This window comes from Primulina tabacum, chromosome 18 (genome assembly GCF_025594145.1).
Source record: "Primulina tabacum isolate GXHZ01 chromosome 18, ASM2559414v2, whole genome shotgun sequence".
In the NCBI taxonomy this organism is placed as follows: domain Eukaryota; kingdom Viridiplantae; phylum Streptophyta; class Magnoliopsida; order Lamiales; family Gesneriaceae; genus Primulina; species Primulina tabacum.
The window spans coordinates 19,176,407-19,198,788 of record NC_134567.1 but is presented as its reverse complement, the minus strand read 5'-3'; the positions used below and the strand labels follow the sequence as shown (position 1 = coordinate 19,198,788).

At 38.3% G+C, this 22,382-nt stretch overlaps 1 long non-coding RNA gene across 1 annotated transcript; it reads left to right on the top strand.

Annotated features, from left to right (window-relative positions):
• Window positions 1-13,417: 13,417 nt before the first annotated feature.
• LOC142533279 (uncharacterized) lies at window positions 13,418-15,932 on the top strand. The gene is made up of 2 exons (XR_012816710.1): window positions 13,418-13,587; window positions 15,678-15,932. It is a non-coding gene; the product is annotated as an uncharacterized LOC142533279 (long non-coding RNA).
• The last annotated feature ends 6,450 nt before the right edge of the window (window positions 15,933-22,382 follow it).

Here is a 22,382-nt window from a genome sequence, read left to right as displayed (position 1 = left end):
AGGCAAATGATAGTTGATTTGCGAAGCCTGGTAACTTGATCAGTTAGTCCAATAAATTCGATGCTTAGTTTGTCAAATCACTGAAATTTAGTTTCCAACAATTTCCCCCTTTTTGCTGATTGACAAAACTTAGAATTTAATAAACTGATCAGCTGAATTAAAATCCTTGTAGATAAAATAATTTTTCTAGTGTACAGATTTGTACAAAGAAAACAAATAAGCTTCAACTAATAATAGTTGTCTCTTCAGTTGAATCCTCCCTTATTCTTTCATCAATCTAGCTGCTTCTCCCTTTTTGTCAAGCACGTCGACTTTGAGAGATAAAATTCTAACATCAGCTGCAATGTCTTTGACGGCAGTCAACACAGTGGTTTGCAGCAAGTCGATTTTCTTTGAGACAGATGTCTCCATAGATTCTACCCTCTTGCTGATTAAGTCTTGAGTAAGTGAGAAACTTTAAGCTAAGCCTCTGTTCTTTTTAAGCTCGTCGATCACAAAAGAGATGGAGGTCACAGTTGTTTGAATAGATTTCAGTTTTTCTAGGTAAATTCACTGGAGGAGTTCAGCTTTAGAGAGTGAGCAAGCTGAGTACTTTGAATCTCCTTTATTTCTTGCATTATTTTCGACATATTGAGCTGAATGTCCTGAATCTCTTCAAGGACTAAATCCATGTCAGAAGATGGACGAGGAGATTCAGACGGCCCTGGTTCTTGTTCCTTGGTAGATTGACCAAAGATTACCAAAGTCCGGTCAGAAATCTCTGTTTCAGCATGCAACAATTCTTGCAAATTCTGTGGAGGAGAAGAGATAGCAGGAGGATCCACCAAAGAAGATGGTTCTTCAGTTTGCATATGTTCAGTTGAAGTTGAAATCAGTTGAGCCTCTTTTGGAGGACTAGGAACTGCTTGTTCAGTTGCAATCTCCAACTGAACTGGTTTAGAAATTACTTCAAAATTAGCCATCTCGGCTTGTTCTTCAGTGGACAGCAGTGTGAACATCTGCTGGTTTTTCAGTTATAGCTACATCTTCATCTGTTCTGACTGACGCAAGCAGAATGTCATTCGAAACTGACTCGATGAATTCATCTAAATTTGCCAATGTCAGTTCAGCTTCAGAGTAAAGCTGAGGATTATCAGTAGGAGGTGCAGACACTTGTGATTGAGGAGCATCAGAAGTTGAAGGAACAGTTGCTTGTTGAGAGGAAGGAACATCGTCCTTAGGAGACTCTTGAACTGAATCTTCAGTTGAGAAATCTTGAGTGGCTGCTGGGATGATCAACTCTTGATCCATCTCCCAGTATTTGATATCAGTTTGTAGGTTGATAAGATCAGTTTCCATTTGAGCATACACTGCTTTATCATTGAATGCGAGAGGACTGGTTGGATCAAAGTTTGTCCGTAGCTTAGCAACCAACTGCTGTAGTCTCTGTACTCTCATAAGATCGAAGAAATACTTCTTCCTTTCAAGAACTTGAGTAACTGTAGATGCCTTCACTGTCTTCATCACCACTTTTTCCAGTTGAATAAACCTCCTCAGTTTAGATTGCTTCTGAAGTTCTTTGGCAAAAACATGAGTCCTGAATTTGACCCATTCATCATAGATTTTAAGCTTGTCTGCTGCAAATTCATTAATCTCCTGCCAAATGAGATCAATGTGTGTCTGAATAGCATTCGTGGGTCTGGGCTCTTCCTGTATCTTGCCTTTGCCCTTTGGATCAGTCAGGATATGTGGAATGCTTAATCCTGAGGTGGTTGCATCGATACCTTCTCTGATCACGACGCCTTTCGGTCGGGCAAAAAGTGAAGGATTATATGCAGAGATTTTGATAAGTGGAGCCGTAACTCCAACAAGCTTTTTCTTGTCACTAGATTCAGTGACTTTCTGCTGAGGTAGAATCTTGGAAAGGGGTAACTGGTCCTCAGTTGAGGATTCAGTTGGGATAGCTTTCAATGGAATAGCCTCGATGGGCTGTTGAGCGTCGGTTTGCTTCAATCTATCAGTTGGGACAGATGCCAATATTGCTACTGGCTTTGTTTTCTGAGTCCTTTGTTTCTTGGTAACCATTTGAAAGGGTGTTTCCTCAGAATCTGATTTACTGACAATCAATTTTCGCTTGATTGTTTTCACTTGAGCCATAGTTTTTCCCTTCTTGACTGACTTGGGAGCATCCTGCTGCGTCCCAATCTCCTTTTTGATCTTCACAAACTGAACATGAGAGATTTCCAGTTTAGTTTTGGATTGTTGAACATTCTTGGCGTGAAAGACTTTGAATTTCGATGATCTCTCTGAATCAGCAGCCACTAATCCTTAGACTTTTATCAAATAGCTCAGTTGCACGGCAAATCCTTTAGATTGCTTGGAGGATTGAAACATGTTCTTCAAGATAGTGAAAATAAGGTGATTCCAGTTCATCCTTTGATCAGCCATAATAACAGTGATGGCTTGAAATTTTTCCAAAGTTAGTGCAGCAAATGATCCTGCTTTAGCTAATAGCCCCTTGGCTACAATATCAGCTAGCAACTGAACTTCGTGCTTCAGTTCCTTCTTGGGATCGGAAACTTTGATTTTCCATCCATCAGCAGAGAGAAGAGTTTGCATCTCTTCAATATCAGGTGCTTTAACGTCAGCAAGGTTGGCCAGCCCATCAAAAGGCAATAAGAACATTTCTCCAAATGATTCTTTAGAAATGATCAATGAATGACCATTGACAGTAGTGAAAATGCTTCCATCATAATTGACATTTCCATTAGAATAGAAACCCAGAAGTTCCTTCGGGTATATCTCTTGTGAAGATTGCCCCAAAAATGTTCTCAGCCCAGCTGATTCTAGCTTCAGAAAGACGTTCTTGAAATCGGCTTCTCCGACTGATAGAACTGATTCAAAATTGATAGCCATAGCATTCAACACGTGAGCGGGAATTTGATTTGCCATTAGAACTGAATAATTTCCTGCGAAAAAGAAAGCTTGAATTTGCTTTTGCTCTGAAAATTTTAGGTAAGCGTAAGGAAGAAGAACTGAAATGGAGCGGGCAAAGTACTTATGTACATGACTGTTCAAATTATTGGACACGTGTTAGTCCAGGAAATTTGAATAAAAAACTTGTGTACGTGTGGTAAAAACGAGTGTTGAAAAAACATGGATTAAAAGGGTCCACGTTACAATCTGTCACTTGATGAGAGATAGCATTTAATGCTTGGATAATCAGTCACGTCACTTAATGTGGAATAGAAAATGGTTAATTTGTTAACTTATGTGAGAAGATTAGTGAAATAATCAGTTGAACGATCAGTTGTAAAACTGTGTCTTTTCAGTTGAAGATTTACTAACTGCTGGCTTTTCAGTTAACCTCTTAAACCAATATTCCCCCTAAATAAATGCAAAGAAAGATTACGAGAATTTAAGCAAGATGAATCAAATTAAATCTTATGCTAAGAAGGTTAATCGTCTGCCGTAATGCCGTTGTCCTTTCAGTTTCCTTGACCCTGGGCTATAAATAAGAGTAACTTGGTTAGTTTTACTCATATTAGCAAATAACATTTAAAAGCTAAAATGGCAGATGCAGGTAGCTCGAAGACTCCAGATATGGCCAAGGCGTTTATGAACTCAGCTCTGGAGGGAAGGAAAACTGCTATGGAAAATGAAGTCTTCCACCAAATCCTTCGATACTGGGAGGAGCTTCAAGGGCTCCAGTTCCTCTACGAGTGTGGAGAGGCCACCACCCACGAACTGTTGGCAAAAATAAGGAAATATCGAGAATATTTGCACGTTGCTGATACGATGGACCTCTTTGGGGATGCATATGTCTACCAGCTAATGTTCCGGAAGGAACGGAGGGTCCTAGAGCGTATAGCTGACTCAGATAGCTTCCTGAAGACTTCCACAGGAGAGTTAACCCATTGGTTGACCAAGTGGAGGTCTTTTGTTGAAGAAGAATACTTTGATGTAATCCGTAATAATTTCTTTCGATGAATAAAATATTTAGCAGTTTATCTTTGTCTTTTATTTTCCTGCACGAGTTAGTCTCAACAGTTGATAAATAAATAACGAACTGAACATAATAAATGACAAATAACAAACTGTCATCAGTTAGAAAGTAAGAACTGATATATAACATAACTTAATCGACAACTGGACATAATAGCAATAAAACTGATTATGATAAATCAATTAATCCAAGTATATTGCGAAAGTGAGAAAACTTAGTCTCAGGCAACGGTTTAGTGAAGATGTCAGCTGCTTGTTGTTCGGTTGAGACATATTCCAGTCTTATGTCCTTCTTCAAGGCATGATCTTTGATGAAGTGATGCCTGACATCTATGTGCTTGGTTCTAGAGTGAAGAATTGGATTGTAGGTAATAGCAATCGTACTTGTGTTGTCACAAAATATGGGCGATTCTTTTGCGATGACTCCATAGTCTCTCAGTTGTTGCTGAATCCAGAGCAGTTGAGCACAACAACTTCCAGCAGCAAGATATTTTGCTTCAGTTGTGGAAGTAGCAACGGATGTCTGCTTCTTGCTGAACCAAGAGATCAGTCTGTCTCCTAGAAACTGACATGATCCACTTGTGATTTTTCGATCAAGCTTACACCCTGCATAATCTGCATCTGAATAGCCAACTAGATTGACAGAGGAGTCTTTAGAATACAATAACCCAACATTATGAGTGCCTTTCAAATATTTTAAGATACGTTTGGCAGCTGAAAAATGTGATTGCTTAGGGTTTGCTTGAAATCTGGCACACATACAGACAGCAAATACAATATCAGAGCGACTACCAGTTAGGTATAATAATGAACCTATTAAACCTCTTTCAAGTGTCGTCTCGACTGATATTCTCCCTTGATCAATGTCTAGTTTAACTGATGAGCTCATGGAATTAATTGCAGCTGAACACGATTCCATGCCAAATTTCTTCAGCAACTCCTTTGTGTATTTAGTTTGACTGATAAACGTTCCTGTCTCTAGTTGCTACACTTGCAGTCTAAGAAAAAATGTCAGTTCACCCATCATGCTCATTTCAAATTTATCCTGCATCAACTTAGCAAACTTCTCGCATAATTTGGGGTTAGTTGACCCAAATATAATGTCATCAACATAAATTTGAACGAGTAAAATATGATTATTCTTAGAGAATTTGAACAATGTCTTATCAACTGATCCAACAGAAAAATCGTGATCAATTAGAAATTTTGAAAGAGTTTCATACCAAGCTCTTGGAGCTTGTTTAAGACCATATAAGGCTTTGTTCAAATGGTAGACATGATCAGGAAAAAGGTGATTGATGAAACCTGGAGGTTGTTCAACGTAGACTTCCTCTTGCAACTGACCATTTAGGAAAGCACTCTTTATATCCATCTGGTAGACTTTGAAATCATTGAATGAGGCGTAGGCAAGGAATATTCTTATAGCTTCCAGTCATTCAACTGGTGCATATGTTTCATCGTAGTCAATTCCTTCTTCTTGCCTATATCCTTTTGCTACTAGTCTCGCCTTGTTGCGCACAACTGAACCATCTTCGTTCAGTTTATTCCTGTACACCCATTTTGTACCTATAACAGCTTTTGAAATTGGTCTTGGAACTAGGTTCCAGACATTGTTATGTGTAAACTGATTCAGCTCCTCCTGCATTGCGTTTGTCCAGTTTGGATCAGCAAGAGCTTCATCAGTTTTCTTCGCTTCTAATTGCGATACGAAAGCTGAATGAATAAATAAGTTGAGCATCTGATTTCTAGTTCTCACCAGATCAGATGGATTACGTATTACCAATTCTGGAGGATGCGATTTCTTCCATCTGTATTCAGCATTTGTTGTATCCATGTCAGCAACTGCTTTAGTTTGTAACTGGGTGTTTTCTTCAGTTTCAGTTGCTGCTGCATCAGTTGGTAGCTGATTATCTTCAATAGGCTCTGCCAACTGATTATCAAGAACATCTTCCTGTTCAACTGATTGATCCACAATTTCGGGTTCTGATGTTTGAAGGATATTTCGATTGATGTGATTTTCTTCTTAATGATCATCCTCCAAACTGATATCTTTAAATCTATCCACTAGCTCAACTGGATCAGTTGGCTTGTTAGTTAGTACAGTTTCATCAAAAACAACATGTATAGACTCTTCAACATTTAGTGTGATCTTTTTAAACACTCTATATGCTTTACTGACTGATGGATATCCCAAAAATATTCCCTCTGCAGATTTAGCATCAAAGGCTTTTAAATGATTTTTGCCATTGTCAAGAATAAAACATCTGCAGCCGAATATTTTGAAGTAGGAAACTACACTTTTTCGTCCATGCCAGATCTCATAAGATGTTTTAAAATGATTTTTATTAATCATTGATATGTTCTAAGTGTAACATGCAATGTTTACTGCCTCTGCCCAAAACCTTTGAGAAATGTCAGAATCAGCAAGGATTGTTCTAGCAGCTTCTTTGAGGGTCCGATTTCTCCTTTCAGCTACACCATTTTGCTGAGGAGTTCTAGCTGCTGAGAGCTCATGCTTAATTCCAACATTTTCTAAAAAAATTGAAAGAATTTGATTGATGAATTTAGTTCCTCGATCGGATCTGATTCTATCAATTCCAATTGATTTCTCATTTAATAGTCTTTTGAAAAGCTTAATCAGTTGTGCAGCAGTTTGGTCTTTGGATTTTAGAAAAATGACCCAAGTAAATCTTGAAAAATCATCCACAACCACCAAGGTGTATTTCATTCCCCCTAAGCTTATGACTAGTATTGGACCAAATAAATCTATATGTAACAGCTCTAAGCATCGGGAAGAAGATTTACTGCCCTTGTTTTTAAAAGAAGATTTAACTTGTTTACCAAACTGACATGCTGAACAAATTTTATCTTTGGTAAAATCCATTTGGGCAAACCAGTGACAAGATCGTGATTACTTAGATATGCAATGGATTTAAAGCTCAGGTGGTTTAATCTCTTATGCCACAACCAGTTTTTAGAAGAGTTTGAAGCAATAAAACATACTGGTGCATAAGGTTGATAATTCCAACTGACTTTGCAAGTGTTTCCACACCGTTTGCCAGTTAGGATGACCTCATCAGTTGAGTCTTTGACTGAACACGAATGTTTGTAAAACTGAACTGAGAATCCATTATCGCATAACTAACTAATGCTAATCAGATTATACTTGAGATTCTCAACTAATAAAACATCATTAATGATAAATTTATCATGGATAAGCTTACCCTTACCCACAGTTTTACGTTTGGAATTATCTCCGAAACTGATGTTTGGTCCAGTGTACTAGATCAGTTGAGATAACAAGTTTGCATCTCCTGTCATGTGTCGTGAGCATCCACTATCCAAGTACCATATTGATTCCTTGCTTTTACATGTTACCTGCAATCATACACAAGATATAATTTTGGTACCCTTAGTTATTTGGGTCCTACATTGATTAGTCCTTTATGAATCCAGACCTGGATCAGTCTAATTGACTGTCCAGTTGCTGTATTCCAGATGGTCTTTCTCGATTTGTGTGTGGTAGGTGTGTAATGTGCAGATGAGACAACATATGATTTAGCTTTGTTCAACTGATTGTTCAGCCGATATCTTTTCTGAACTGTATTGTTGTTATAGTAATTGGAGTAGCCATTTGAATAATTCCTGCTGAATCTTTTTGATGACTGACTGCGTGAGTAAGTTAAAACCTTTGGGCTATAACCAATACCATATCTTCTAGCCTTGTTCGTACTTTCAGTAGGCTTTTCAACTAGTTTATTTGGCTCAGGTTGTTTTTGTACCATAACTGATTTGACAAAGTGAATGTATTTCCCTTTGACCATATTCAGATTTGGTTGAGTATCATTGGAAGACATTTCATCTTGGTTACTGAACCCTAAACCAGTTTTATCAGTAACTGATTTCTGAGAGTTCTGTATATCAGTTAATGCAGCAGAGGATTTGTTCCAAGCCTGAATAAGCTCAGTTTGCTTTGAATTTTCAAGCATCAAATTCTGAATCATTGATTGATTCCTGCTTCTTTCAGCATTGAGCTCAGAAATCTCCCTTTTTAGACTCAACTCATCAACTGATTCATGAGTTTTAGTTTTATTGTCTATGAGATCAGTTTGCTTTGCTCTGACCTTTTCAAAAGATAAGGCAAGCTTTTGGTACTTATTAACCATGTCATGAAGAGTTGAAATAAGTTCTTCTCTAGTAAAATCAGTTGAGCTGAAGTCAAATACCTGTTGGCTGCTTGACTCCACTTCTGTATCATCAGCCATTAGACACTTCACTTCCTCTTCACCATCACTGGAACTGCATGAGGTTTCTGGCTCTGACTCTTCGCTGTCAGTTTCTGCCCATTTAGATTTACTCTCTTCAGCTAAGAGTACCTCATGCTTCTTCCTGTAAGACTTCTTATCATCCTTGGGTCTCCTCTTGTGCTCATATGACTTCTTCTTTCTTTCAGTCGAGCCTTGACTGTCCTTCTTGGGTTTGGTACAGTCAGCAATGAAGTGACCGAGTTTGCCACAGTTGTAGCAAGCATTTGATTCCTCTTTAGAATTGTTTCTCTGATAATGCTTCTGGTAGTTCCCTTGATTCTTCCTCATGAACCTTCCAAATTTCTTGATGAACAATGACATAGCATCATTGCTTAGTTGATCAGCAACCTTCTCGACTGAACCAGTTGATTCTGTTCTTACAGCAGCTAAGGCAGTTGTGGCTGCTGGCTGCTGGAGTGGATGTTTCTCCTTCTCGAGTTTACAGCTCAAACTCATAGGCCTTCAGATCAGCAAATAGATCATGAAACTCAACCTTGTTTAGATCCTTGGATTCTCTCATTGCCATGGTCTTTACGTCCCACTCCTTGGGAAGACCTCTGATCACTTTTAAAGAAACTTCTTTGTTGGTATACACTTTTCCAAGTGCATTAAGTTCATTGATGATACAGCTGACTCTTTCATCATACTCATGCATCGATTCTCCAGCTCTCATCTTTATGTTGTCAAACTTCTGAACAGCAACAGAAAGTTTATTTTCTTTGGTTTGTTCGTTTCCTTCACAAAGCTGGATCAGCTTTTCCCAAATCTCTTTAGCTGTCTTGCACATTTTGATCTTGCTGAAAGTTATTTTATCCAGCGTTTTGTACAGTATGTCCTTTGCCACATTATCCAAATTTTGCTTTTCTTTTGTCCTCGGCAGTCCATTCATCTCTGGGCTTTTCAATTCTGTGAGGTGCCACATCGGTGATTGCAACTGCTGTGTTGGCTTTCAAAATCTTCATATCATCGTCTTGTGCAGCTAAGTGAGCCTGCATCCTGATTTTCCAATCATCGTAGTCTTTTCTGGAAAACATTGAGATCTTGTTGAATGATGCCATGATAATTAGTTTGAGTAGAAATATTCTGAGACGAGATACAACGGCTCTGATACCACTTGAAAGGATCGGTTATAGGATGGTAAGTGTTTAGAAGGGGGGTTGTATAAACACTTGCGTATTTTGTATTAAATTTCGAATATTGAGTTCAGCTTAGTGACAAACTGATTCTCGGTATCTCATCAGTCGATAACAATCAGTTTAACTGAGAAAAACAGTTGCGGAAGTAAATTGACTGATAGATAGAATAGCTAACTGAAAGTAACAACTGAAATGAAAGTGAACACGGTTTGTTTCTGGATGTTCGGAGAATGGAATAACTCCTACGTCACCCCTTCTATCACAAAGATAGGATTTCCACTAAAAGACTTTGATTGAATACAAGAGTTGTATTGACCCACTTCAGTTTGGACTTAACACTACCAAACTGAAACTCTTAGTACACAAAAATTTTTTACACTGCGTGACTGAAATTTAAACACGACTGAATGAATCTAACAAAGATTTCAAAGTGCTAACAAGCTCGTAAATATAGCCTTGATTGCTACTGATATATCTGATAAGAGTGAGCTTTCGATATCTGAATACGAGTTGAGATTTTAGCAGAGTAACAGCAATGTTGAATAGAATAGTAGTTCGTATCTTATGTTCTCAACTGCCCTCTTCAGCTATTTATAGGCTTCCCTCTCAACGGTAATATTAAATAGCGTTTGAATCCATATATCCATTGATTGCCACGTCATTGTTCTCTGACATTCGTACACTGCACTCTGAAATGCGACGTTCCACTACTAGTTGCAGTCTGTTGTACTATTTGTCGGTTATCAGTTCTCAACTGGTGACATATACAAGTGAGAGATCAGCTGAAGGATAATAGCTTGAATGTTCTCGGCTGAATATATATAGGTTAACGACTGAGCAGTCAGTTGACTGCTCATTCAGTTGCGTAAATCAGTTGCGATAAATCAGTTGCGATGGTATCAGTTGCCTTTAATATTAAGCACATTAATCATCAGTTAGGCAAATGATAGTTGATTTGCGAAGCCTGGTAACTTGATCAGTTAGTCCAATAAATTCGATGCTTAGTTTGTCAAATCACTGAAATTTAGTTTCCAACAATATCACATCACATTATTATAATGAGGCGTCAGAGACTCTTTTTAAATAATATCGTGACATTATTCAAATATATATATATATATATAATTATTATGTAACATAATAAAATTATATAAACAGTGAAATATTCACATCATGTTATTATAATGAGGTGTTAGAGGCTCTTTTTATTTAATAACATGATATTGTATATTAAATATATATACACAATAAAAATATATAAACAGTGTAATAATATAATCACATCACATTATTATAATGAGATGTCATACATTCCTTTTATATAATAACATGATATTGTATATTAAATATATATACACAATAACAATATATAAAAAGTGTAGTAATATAATCACATCACGTGATTATATTGAGGCGTCATAGACTCCTTTTATATAATAACATGATATTATGTATTAAATATATATATATAAATAAATAAACAGTAAAATAAATATTCTTACTTTTGAATATTGTTAATTTTTTCTTGTGTTTTGGAGTTTGAAAAATATGGAGAATCTTAGAGTTTCGTGCTGATAACGTGTTAAAAATAAAAATTTACCGTAAAAAATAAAATCTCAAAATCACAAAATATATTAAACTACACACTTTATAAAATTTTATCCACTCGATTGTGTATCTTCTTTACAAATTGAGAGACATATTTATAGAATATCTTTGAAAATAATCCAAAAATAATTACATCATTACATAAATCATTACATACTAATTTTCAATATTTTCAATAGTTAGATGAATTTATAGATTTAGAACAATTTCATATTTTCTACTTATCAACTTAAATCATTTTTTATTGTTACATATTTCAAATGCACTAAACATTTTTTTTCTGCTTGTAATGTGGTTAAGACAACTTCATACTCTACCTTATTAGATACTCGGAAGCAATAGCGGAATAAAGATTTTAAATCTACCCAGCTAGAATATTTTAACAAAAAATAAAATAATACATATATAGCAATTAAAATCAAGAGTAAGATACATGTTCATTGTGTTCTCAAAAAACTTCTTATTAACAAGATTTGCAATATTTTTGCTATGAGACTTGTAAGATTCTAAAAACATTTAATAAAAACTTTGACAATGTAATCTTTTGTATCTCCATCATCCTGAAAAAAAACGAATGAAGTTTAAACAAAATGAATATCTCTAAAACCAATAATTCAATGTAAATGATTAAATTAAATATTTCTTAACTAAAAGATTTAAAGATGATTCTTATAAACATACCCATACTATTGAAGCTGCGATCTAAGTTTCTTCGAAGTATAATATTCATCAATTATAGAATTCGAGTCTATACTTGAAGCAAACTCTCTTTCAATATAGATGATCATAAAATCAGTCAGAAAGTCATCTTCTATTATATTGAGAACTTTTTTAACATTGTTTCATAGACGAAAATAAACGTTCTGTTGTTACCGTGGAAACATGAAAAATTAAAACTAGACAGATCAACTTGTAAATAAAATTATAGTGTTGAAATTTTTTTTGTTTCAATAACCCTCGACATAATTCTATATAGTGGACATTTACTAAAATATTTCATGACAACGTCGAGCTCATAATGTTGTAGTTGACACCTCAAATGATGCATTTTATGTTAAGTGAAGTTCTCAGTATAATACTTTTCGACGAGAATAAAAATCTTGTCAATGTCGTCGAAATATCTAAAATTATCTTTTGGGTCCAAACCAGTCCTAAGCATTAGAAGTTATATTGTTTCATCATTCAATCAGGAGTTCAACTCTTCCAACTGAAAATTTACTGCATGCAGCATTAAATTTATCATAATGAAAGTGATGTTCAAATACAATGGTATTCTTTTGCCGGCAAGAACAACTAGAATGCATATAATGAGTACTCAACTTCGGTATATCAACATCTAATCTTACGAAAAATGATTTGACATATGAAAGAAAAATATCGAAACCATCATTTATTAATGTTCGGAGAAGTTCTTTAGTCTCAGAGACCAAATCCATGGCACTTATGATGTCAAGAGATTTTTGTTGCAAGGCACGACAAAGTGAAATTGGGATCCTCATAATTTCATGCATCAAATGCAAAATAAAAATAAAATAAAAAAACTTCAACAATATTAAGGAACCACCGGCTTTCCCACACATCGAAGTAAATTAACCATCAATGATAATGTTTTCAAGCATATTAATATTGCATCATACATATTTATTAAACTGCAAACACACTAGTATAAATTCGGATTTATACTTCAAACATTAAAAGGAGTAGTAGACATGTAATTATTGAATTAGATGCAGTAAAAATGTATGTTTTTAGTTTCGCCTAAAAACCGAAGTCGTAGACAAAAAAACGAATCTTTGACCGATCCAACGAGTTAATTGGACCGATTTTGAAGTGGTAACATTTTTTACTTCATTGTTTTCGTTAATTAACAAAGTATATGATCATATATGACTTCAGGGGTCAAAATAAATGTCGAAGTAAAAAACATATTTTACTACAGCTATGTCGTCAAATGACGAAGTAAATGATAATATACGACTTCATAAATTACATAAATTGTTGAAGTAATCCACGTTTTTATGCAACATAATTTTAATTTAACTGTAACGTCCCGAAAAGCGGAAAATCCACGTGAACCACATGCATGCAAATTATTAAATTTCTTTGGTATTTTATTAAATTGTTTTAAACCATTAAATGTATTTTTATTTCATAAATTATGTGTTTAATTATTTTTATGCATTTTATACATAATTCATGCATGATAGAATTTATTTTACGAAATATTTTTCGAGAATATGTTTGGATTTAATGGGCTTATTTTTAAGCTTATTGTGCTTAAATATTTTTTAAGTTTCTAATTAAACAATTAGGGTCCATTATCTACTAATTAATCATTTAATTATTGTACTAGAGCTACCCTACATGTATTATATACAACAACCGACACTTTCCTCTCCCACCACCTTTCATTCTCGGCTTCATCATTTCCAGCTGCATTCTCTCTTCGGTTTGATAGCAAGAAATTCAAGAAGGCTTCGGCCAATTCTTTTCATGCAAGGGAAAATTATTCCGGGTCTTCATCGCATCGTTCTTGCTCTTTAATCATCAAGGCACGCATGTACCATTATTTCTGCATCATACATGCTAGTTATTTTCGGATTTGGGTGTTTGTTTGCATAGAAGTATCGATCCAGCTATGCACAGGAAAGCTTTTCAATTTTACTTACATTCTTGCATCTTTTAATCATTACTCACGTTTTCCTTGTGTGATGTGCCGAGGGCTGCTACATTCAAGTGTTAAAAGGGGATGTGCTAAAGGGGTTTAAGTGCTGTCATGGTTGCTGAGGCCGCGATCTATCCTTGTTGATGAGAAGGGTCGGCGGCTTTGAGGTTTAGGTGGTGTCCTTGGTGGCCGAGAGTGAGGGGTGGGGTTGGTTCGAAGGCTGTCGAGCAAGGGCTGCGGCAGTGCATGGGCTCGAACCTAGCCATGTCTCAGCCTTTGTTATGTCTGGTAGGATGCTAAGAGTGTACCTTAGGCGCTTGGACGAGGGACAAGATCGGATCTTGGAGATGTAGCTCGATAGAGGAGAGGTGCGATAGCTTGCTCGGTTCTCTTCTTCCTTGTGCATGATTCGCACAACAGCTTCGTTTCGCCTAGTTTAAGTGATTCCTTACGGCTTTAAGAATGGGAATTAAAGATAGGACAAGTGGTTATGGAGGAGTGGACCGAGATGTTGGAGAGGAGTTGTAGTGGTGCAGGACATGTGTTTGGTTTTGAAATTAATGGGGGAGGCCGGGAGTTGATGTAGTGGGGTAGGTGTTGGCCGATAATTTGAGGGCTTAAATTAGGTACCAAATGGCCTAGGATGAGTGGTTTAAATTATGGTGCAAGTTGGAGCAAAATCGAGTGTGTTTCGGGTCGATTCGGGTTAAAACCGGGAACCCCGGTCTAAATTTTAAAACGAATAGATCACGTCTTGTTTTGGGCTCGAGTTTATGTCTAGGGATGTTTTTAAATATGTTTTGGGATATTTTTAGGAGTTTGGTAATCTTCGGATCAAAATAATGAGTTTTGGAATTATCCGAGATTTAGTCACCGCACGAAACGTTAATTAAAGGATTAATTGAAATTTCTAGATTTAAGCTTAATAAAATTATGAGAAACTATATTTAAGCTCAAATAATTAATAGAAGTCTAAGTTTTTAAATTGGGAATTTTATGCTAAGGTTTGGTTTAATTCGGGATTAAAACGCATTAATAGGTTATATTTAAAGATTAATTTAAAAGTCATAGATTTAAGCCAAATAAAAATATGAGAAAGTTCATATAGGCTTAAATAATTATTTGGGACATGTTAGAGTCAATGGAATTAAGAAAATGTCAAAAACGTGAAATTTTACGTCTAAGGGCAAAACGGTCATTTTGGGTTTTTCAGGGGCAAAATGGTCATTTTGCACCCCGGGTGAGATTTTAGTCCTGTCAGCGTCCTGAGCACAAATTCATGATATTTTAAATGTTCATGCATCATGTTTACGATTTTTACGCAATTATGATAAATACTGTGCATGCTTGGTTTAAATGAAAAATTATGTATATGCATGCTTTTATTAAGTGATGATGAATATGATGACACGTTTTGAAGGAAGTGATTTAGTTGTGACTAACACGATGATATGATTGGAGATATCGTGAGGGAAAAGGCCCCAGAGGGAGGTCCGTTTATGGGAGAAGGCCCCAAAGGGAGCCCGACGATCGTATTTCCATTGACATGATATGATAGGCCCGTGCTCAGTGGGCGGGTAATGCCGTCGCTGATGTCCCTCGCCGTCGGGTACCGCGGTTACACGTAGATGAATCCATCGACTGACATGATGACATGATGATACGAAAGTCACAGCTAATGAACGGAATTCAAATTAAGATTTTAACACGTATATGCTGATACGATGATATATGCTATTACCATGTTTTGACAGGTCACAGTTACGCATACGATATGATAACATGATGAGACATGTTTTGACACGTTGCGATTTGACACGACATGATTTTACACGAGATGTTTACGTTATGCTTTTAAAGTTCATGAAAGATATGTTGAGTATGATATTTTTCACTGCTGTGTGCTAGGTATATGTACTTGTTATTAATGGTGCAGGTGTGTTGAGTCTTTAGACTCACTAGACGTGTGTGATGCAGGTGAGCTTAATGGTGAGGAGACTGGATGTGCCGAACTCTGAGTAGGCAGACCTGGTGCGGTGACACAACCCGATGACCACATGTTTTTCGCATTACGATTTATGAGATTGAGAGGAGATGAATATTTTAATACGTTGATGATTTTAAGATTATTATACGTTTATGTTTACGTATGAAAAAAAAAAAATATTTCCACGATTTTTCGCAAACGTTTCATTAACGAAGTAACTGTCGATTACGATTGTACTAGTTTAATTAATTTGTGAAATAGTAGAATTGCCTTTAACTTCATATATTTTAATAAATTAGTGAAATAAAATTTATTTTTCACTTTACCAAAATAGAACAGAATGTACAATAATGTCACAATATTTATGACTGAAAATGCATTAGATTCATAAAATAATTCATCAAAAATATCATCTACGATTCAAAAATTTGACCCAAAATATGGTCTGCAAGTCATAAAATCATGCATCCAAAATTATTCGTAAATATGTGTCAATTAAAAATTCAAACGATAACTAAAAAGTGTATCCTAAAGTATCCACAAGTACAAACTAAAAAATTATCACAACATACACTTCTTATTTCATCATAATGAGATTGATTGTAATGCCGTTCTTGATTGATACCGCAAACTAAAGAGAAAGATTATTAGGAAAGTAAGAAACATATATCTCGGCAATATTTTTATCAAATACACATAAAAATCACACGTCTATGAATAAAAACAAATCAAGATGAGTAAGTTTTTCAAAGAATAAACTTTTATCAAAATGCACACGATTCTTTGGATTCCCTTTTATCATATATTTTTATTCCAAATGCTAAAAAAAAAACTTTATGAGCTAATTCATAGTTAAATTCTCCCACAAACGACCAGCAAAAATTCTCGAACTACCAACAAGTGTATATACTGCGGGCTGGACAGTTATGCGAATCAATTTCACTTTCTAAATTTTCAGATCTGTAACAGAAGATTAGAAGTAATCTCATTTTCTTGAGCTATATATTTAAGTTCATGGGAAGTATCAAAGTCCAAATTCATGATAAGAGCAAGTATAGAACTGCAAGTTTTTCAAAAGCATGTATGAGTTTAGTCATCCGAGCCGGTCTTGAATTCGAGTTCATCTTGGCTAACACCTTATTACCTGAGCTCAAGTCGATTTCTACTGAGTCGTCCATTGTTATATGAGAACTGATGTGATCCAGGTGAAATGAGTGAGCAGTGTCGGGTGCTCCACCGGATCTGCTATCAAAATGATGAAGGAAATAAGAGCAATGTAGATATCTGAACCAGAAGCTTCTTTCCCGGGCGGAGCGGATTTCCTGCACTCAAGAAGGTAACCACGTGAATGGGCGTCGGAGGAGTGTCCGGCGTGGCCACTCCGATGCTTAAGTCAGTGAGGAACTCAAGCAAGAAAACCAATGTAACCAAGTGATGGCTATGAGATTGGTGTGGAGGGTGGGAGTAAATGAACAATAAATGAGAGCATTCAATGTGCGTATTAATATCTGAATAGAGAATAAATGCAAGTAAAGAAACTGGTATTTATAGTAGAGGATGCAATGATGACCTCGTTCTTTGTGTTGAGCATTAATTATAGTAGGACATCTAATTATACCCTATTGTTCTGACATGTCAAATCGCGTACTAGTCACATCTAGCCTACTTGATTTTATCAACCACTTGCACTGGTGTTAGAGATAGGTCGGCTGCACACACCCTACTTTACCGGCGGTATTAAATGCGGCGTTGATATCGAAGTGGCCCGGGTAAAATGCTTCTCGGAAAATCATAAGAGAGCCCGAGTTTCCAATATGCCGGGCAGGTGACTTCCCTGGTGTTCCACGGCCCGGCTCCATGGCCCGAGTCATCCCGAGAAGATTGTCTCGGGAAAAATCCATTCTCCTGACCCGGGCTTAATCCATTCATGACCCGGGACATCCCGGGTACTATCCATGACCCGGGACATCCCGGGGTATCATCACTCCCTCCTTAAATAGTCAGGCTAGAGCCATGCTCGCTGTCCCGATTAGTCTTATGTGCCCGGTCAGGAGAAATATTTTGTCGTTTAGTCTCCCCGAGATGATAAGGATAACATCACCATATCAATGCTGACGTAAGCCCTAGCTTTAAAGTTGTCAGAAACTTTTCGTATTCCGAGAAGATAAAACATCATGCCGCCTCGAACCTCGCGCCTGTCTTTTAGAATATCCCGCGCAATTTCCCATGCCAATCTGATCCGTCTGATTCATTTAGATCAACGGCGTAGATTAACTTCCCCCTCTATATATAGTAGCTTACTGTTTTTTGAAAAATCATTTGCAAATTCAACCGTGTAGCGAAGCTCTGTCAAATTTCTCTCTCAAGCTTTCCGTTGTGCGAATCTTACTCCGGTGATTTCTCTGTTCACCAGCCACCAGTCACCTTCGCTTTACTTCCCCGTAAGTTCCTTCTCCCTTATCATCTTTACTCCTTAATCATGTCAAATTCTACATCTTCTACCTCTTGTCATAACGCTAAGGGTCTGTCGGAGGATAACTCCCCGACCCCTTCCGCAACTTCCGAGCACATTCCCATAGCCATACCTATCCTTTCTTCCCAACCCCCTTCTAAATAACAGGCCAAAGCTTCTTCCTCCCGACCTACTGGGGTCTCTGGCAAGGGGAAAGACAAGGTAGCAGGGCCCTTGTGGTTCTCTACCGTGACTTATACCCTTCGTCCGAGTAATATAGAAGAAATTAGATCTTTAGGGTCTATTCCCTTCACTTACAAAATCAAAATCCCTGGGCCAAACGATCACCCGGACACCCCTCCTCCCGGCTTCCAAAATTTCTTTATAGAACAGCTCAAAAGTAGGCTTCGATTCTATATCCCTTACTTCTTTGAGGCGGTTGCCCGGTTCTTTGGGCTTCCCATCAATCACCTCCACCCTAATGCTCTTCGCATTATGGCTGCCACTTTCATTTTTTTTTCGCATGAAATCCCTTCTGATCAACTCTTCTATTTTTCATTACTTTTATTCCTGCCGATTCAATGATGGGGTCTTCTCTTTCATGGCCCGTATGTATTATCGGTTTCTAACTGACATCCCTTCCTCTCTGAAGGGATGGAAAACAAAATTTTCCTTTTTACAACTCCCGAACCCCGTCACTTGCGCGACCGGCTTCTTGCTTTCGATGCCTAAACAACCCGAGCTTCCCCGAGACTTTAAACTTCTTCCCCCCTTCACCCACGCCTGGGATGCTTTAGAAAAGCAGTCCTTCCTATCCTCGGTGTTAATTGGGGAAAACAATCTGGTACATTATGGGATCGGGCCCCGACCTGAAGAGCCTGTGGACAAGATAATAGATGAATTCGACCAGGCCGAGTCGCAGGCTGGTAAATTATTCTTCTTAGTTTCCCTTTTTCATGCACCCTGTATTAATCATCTAACTGCTTTATCTTTGGTGGCAGCCGAAGAAGATATGATTAGGGCGAGTCTTCTTGAAGCAGCTGCCAAAAGAAAGGCCTAGCAGAAGAAAGCCCGGGCTGAAAAGAGGGCTCGAAAGGCTCAAGAGCAAGAAGAGCGCCAAGCCCAGGCTGAGGCCGAGGCCCGAGAGCTGGAGGAGAACAGGATCCAGGGGGAGGCCGGGATCCAAGAGAAAACGATCCCCGCCCGGGATGAGACTACTTCCCTTGTCGCTGAAGAGGACCCGGCGCCTCTTAATCACCGAAAGAGGAAAGCTGCTATGGAGTCGGTCGTTGAGACGGTGGTCATAGAGGATGTACCCAAGGAGATCGTCCGGTCTTCTCCTTTCACCGGGTCATCTGCTGGTCCCTCTGGTGGAAGGCCTTGGATCCTCCCCAGTATCTTTGGGGATGAAATCAGCTCGGATCTTGTGAAGATGATCCGTGGTCTTCTTCATCCTGACGAGGTGACGCATCTGCAGGGACTCCATCCCGACGAGATGCTATGCGAAGGAGTGGCCCGTTTTTTCTCCGTAAATCTTCTTATTCTTGTTATTTAATCCATGTATCAAATCTGACCTTTCCTATATATTTACAGGGCTTGCAAATGCTTATGGCCTCCTTTGAGCGAGTGGCTCAGGCTGCCAAAAGAGCCAACACACAGGCCACCTCTGCCCGGGAGATGCATGCCAAACTCCAAGAGGAGGTAGGCCGGTTGAATGAGCTCCATGAGCATTTCCTGGCCCGGGAGAAAGCCAGCTGGCAACAGCAATGGACCTGGCTCAAGCGGAGCTTGCTGAGGCCTGGGCAGAGGTGAAGGCAGCAAGGGTAGAGGCAGAGTCCTCCCGCGTCTGAGCCGAGGATTTTCAGGCTGCTGTAAGCCTCATAAAGACTGCCCAGGAGGAACAAATGGCCCAATTCCTGAAATCCTAAGAGTTCAAGTAGATGGTGGCTGACAAAGCCTTCCCTTACTTTGAACAGGGATTCAATAAGTGCCTGGAGCAGTTTGAAGAGGCGGGCCTTGTCCCAGCTGACCGGGAGGACTTCCCGGATTTGGAGAAGGCTGCTGCATCTCTCCCGGATGAAGAGGAGGAGGAGGATAAACAAGATCCCTAGTAGACTAGGATTTTTCTGTTTTTTTTATTATTCCCAGGCTTCTGGGCACCCTGTAAATATTTTTTCGATATTAATGAAATATGTTCTGCCAACTTTTCTTGCATTCGATAACTATTAAAATATTTCCAAGTATCATAAAACTCTGCTTCAAATACCCTTGTAGATTTTAATCAAACTTCACCAAGCACTTTTAAGTTGGGGGCATAATACCTTAAACAACTGATCTTGATAAATAGTTAGGATGCGAGTCCCTTAACGTAGGAGATAACTGGGGTAAATTTCCCGGGCCAGGGTACGGGTCTCTGGACTTAGTAGAGAACCGGGGTGCGGGTCTCCGGGCCAGGGTACGGGTCCCTGGACTTAGTGTATAACCGGGGTGCGGGTCCCCGGGCCAGGGTACGGGTCCATGGACCTAGGCGATAACCGGGGTGCGGGTCCCCAGACCAGGGTACGGGTCCCTGAACTTTGTAGATAACCAGGGTGCGGGTCCCTGGGCTAGAGTACGGGTCCCTGGACTTAGGCGATAACCGGGGTGCGGGTCTCCGGGCCAGGGTACGGGTCCCTGGACTTAGTAGATACTTGAAAAATTTCTTTATTTGATATAGGAATAGTAGATACAAAAGCCTTAGACATAATATTTGTAAGGCTTGAGATTTATTAGTCTTCATTGATGTAATATTCGGAAGATATTAGTATGCATGATATGTAATGAGAGGCGCTAAATGAAAAGATGAAGTGTTGCTTGAAGAAAGAGACCGCACCCGCGCCCCTTTTGATACCGCACCCGCGGTGCATGGACAAAAAGTTGGCCAATTTTACAGTAGGGTCACCGCACCCGGGGTCTAGAAGGAGTGCACCCGCGGTTAATGTCCAGTAGGGTAGGAAATTTGGTACGAAGCAACACCGCACCCGCGGTACTCGAGACACCGCACCCACGGTCGTTAAATTTTGAAAAATGAAAAGTGGTGCCGTGAGCACAGCGCACCCGCGGTCATGAAGAAGCGCACCCGCGGTGCTTGGTGCGAGAAATCCACCTTTGAATTTTATGTTGACACATGGCCTGAAGTATATATAAGTTGAGCATGACTCACTTCTTCTCCATTCCAGCAGACCAGCAACGATAGAGAGAGTTTCTTCAAGCCTTTCCCTCCATCTTTATCATTTGGTTGTGTAAGAATTACTCATCCAAAAGTTAATACAAGCTTAGATTCTTGTTCCTCACTTCAAAGGCTACAAGAGGATGTAAGTTGGGTTATGTTTCAGCATGATTTAGATTCCATGTTTTGAAAAATTATGATATGATGGTTATTATGTATTCTTGACATGTTGGACATAGTATATTTGCAACCGGATCGAAGAACGGACACTGTATGCTATTGTTATGAAATTCCATCTTGTATGAGTCGAGATAAAGCAGATTCTGGTGGATTATGATTGTTGTTATTGATGTTATGGCTTGTGGATAATATGTTAATTGTTATTGGATGACCGGTATCGAGAAACTATGCCGTTATACCGTCGAATTGTATCAAGATTTGATATTGAACCGTACTAGTATTAGTTTGAGTTGTGATTTGATATTGTACATCTCAACATTGTAATTTCAGATTTGGATTGACAGGTTCGATATCCCTACTTCGAGACTTCGAATTATTCCAACGACAAGAAAGGTATAATTCATGTGAATTCGGGAGATACGACTCGAATCAGACTTGGTTGGAGTTTCCCTAAATCACATACTAGATTTGTTATTTATCTTTGATTATTATTATGTCTTGTTTATAGATTTATATTCAAGCATTGAGATAGGAGAGTCATTAGCGGACTTGCTAAACTAGACGTTTGGTGGTATCGACGCTTCGGATCAGATTCAATCCGATTGTAGACATTCGATACAGACATGACCGAAGTCTAGGAATAAGACGTACAGTTACCCCGATTGGGAGGGTGGGTGACAGACAGTGACGTCTTATTCACACCGGGATCCCTAGAGTAGAGTCGAGTTGAATCAAGACATGATTTGATTTGAATTGCATGTTTATATAGATTGGTTTCATAGACTATGGAGCCCATTATTATTGCTTTGATTCATGATTTATGATTATGTATCAGCATGTATACATGTTTTATAC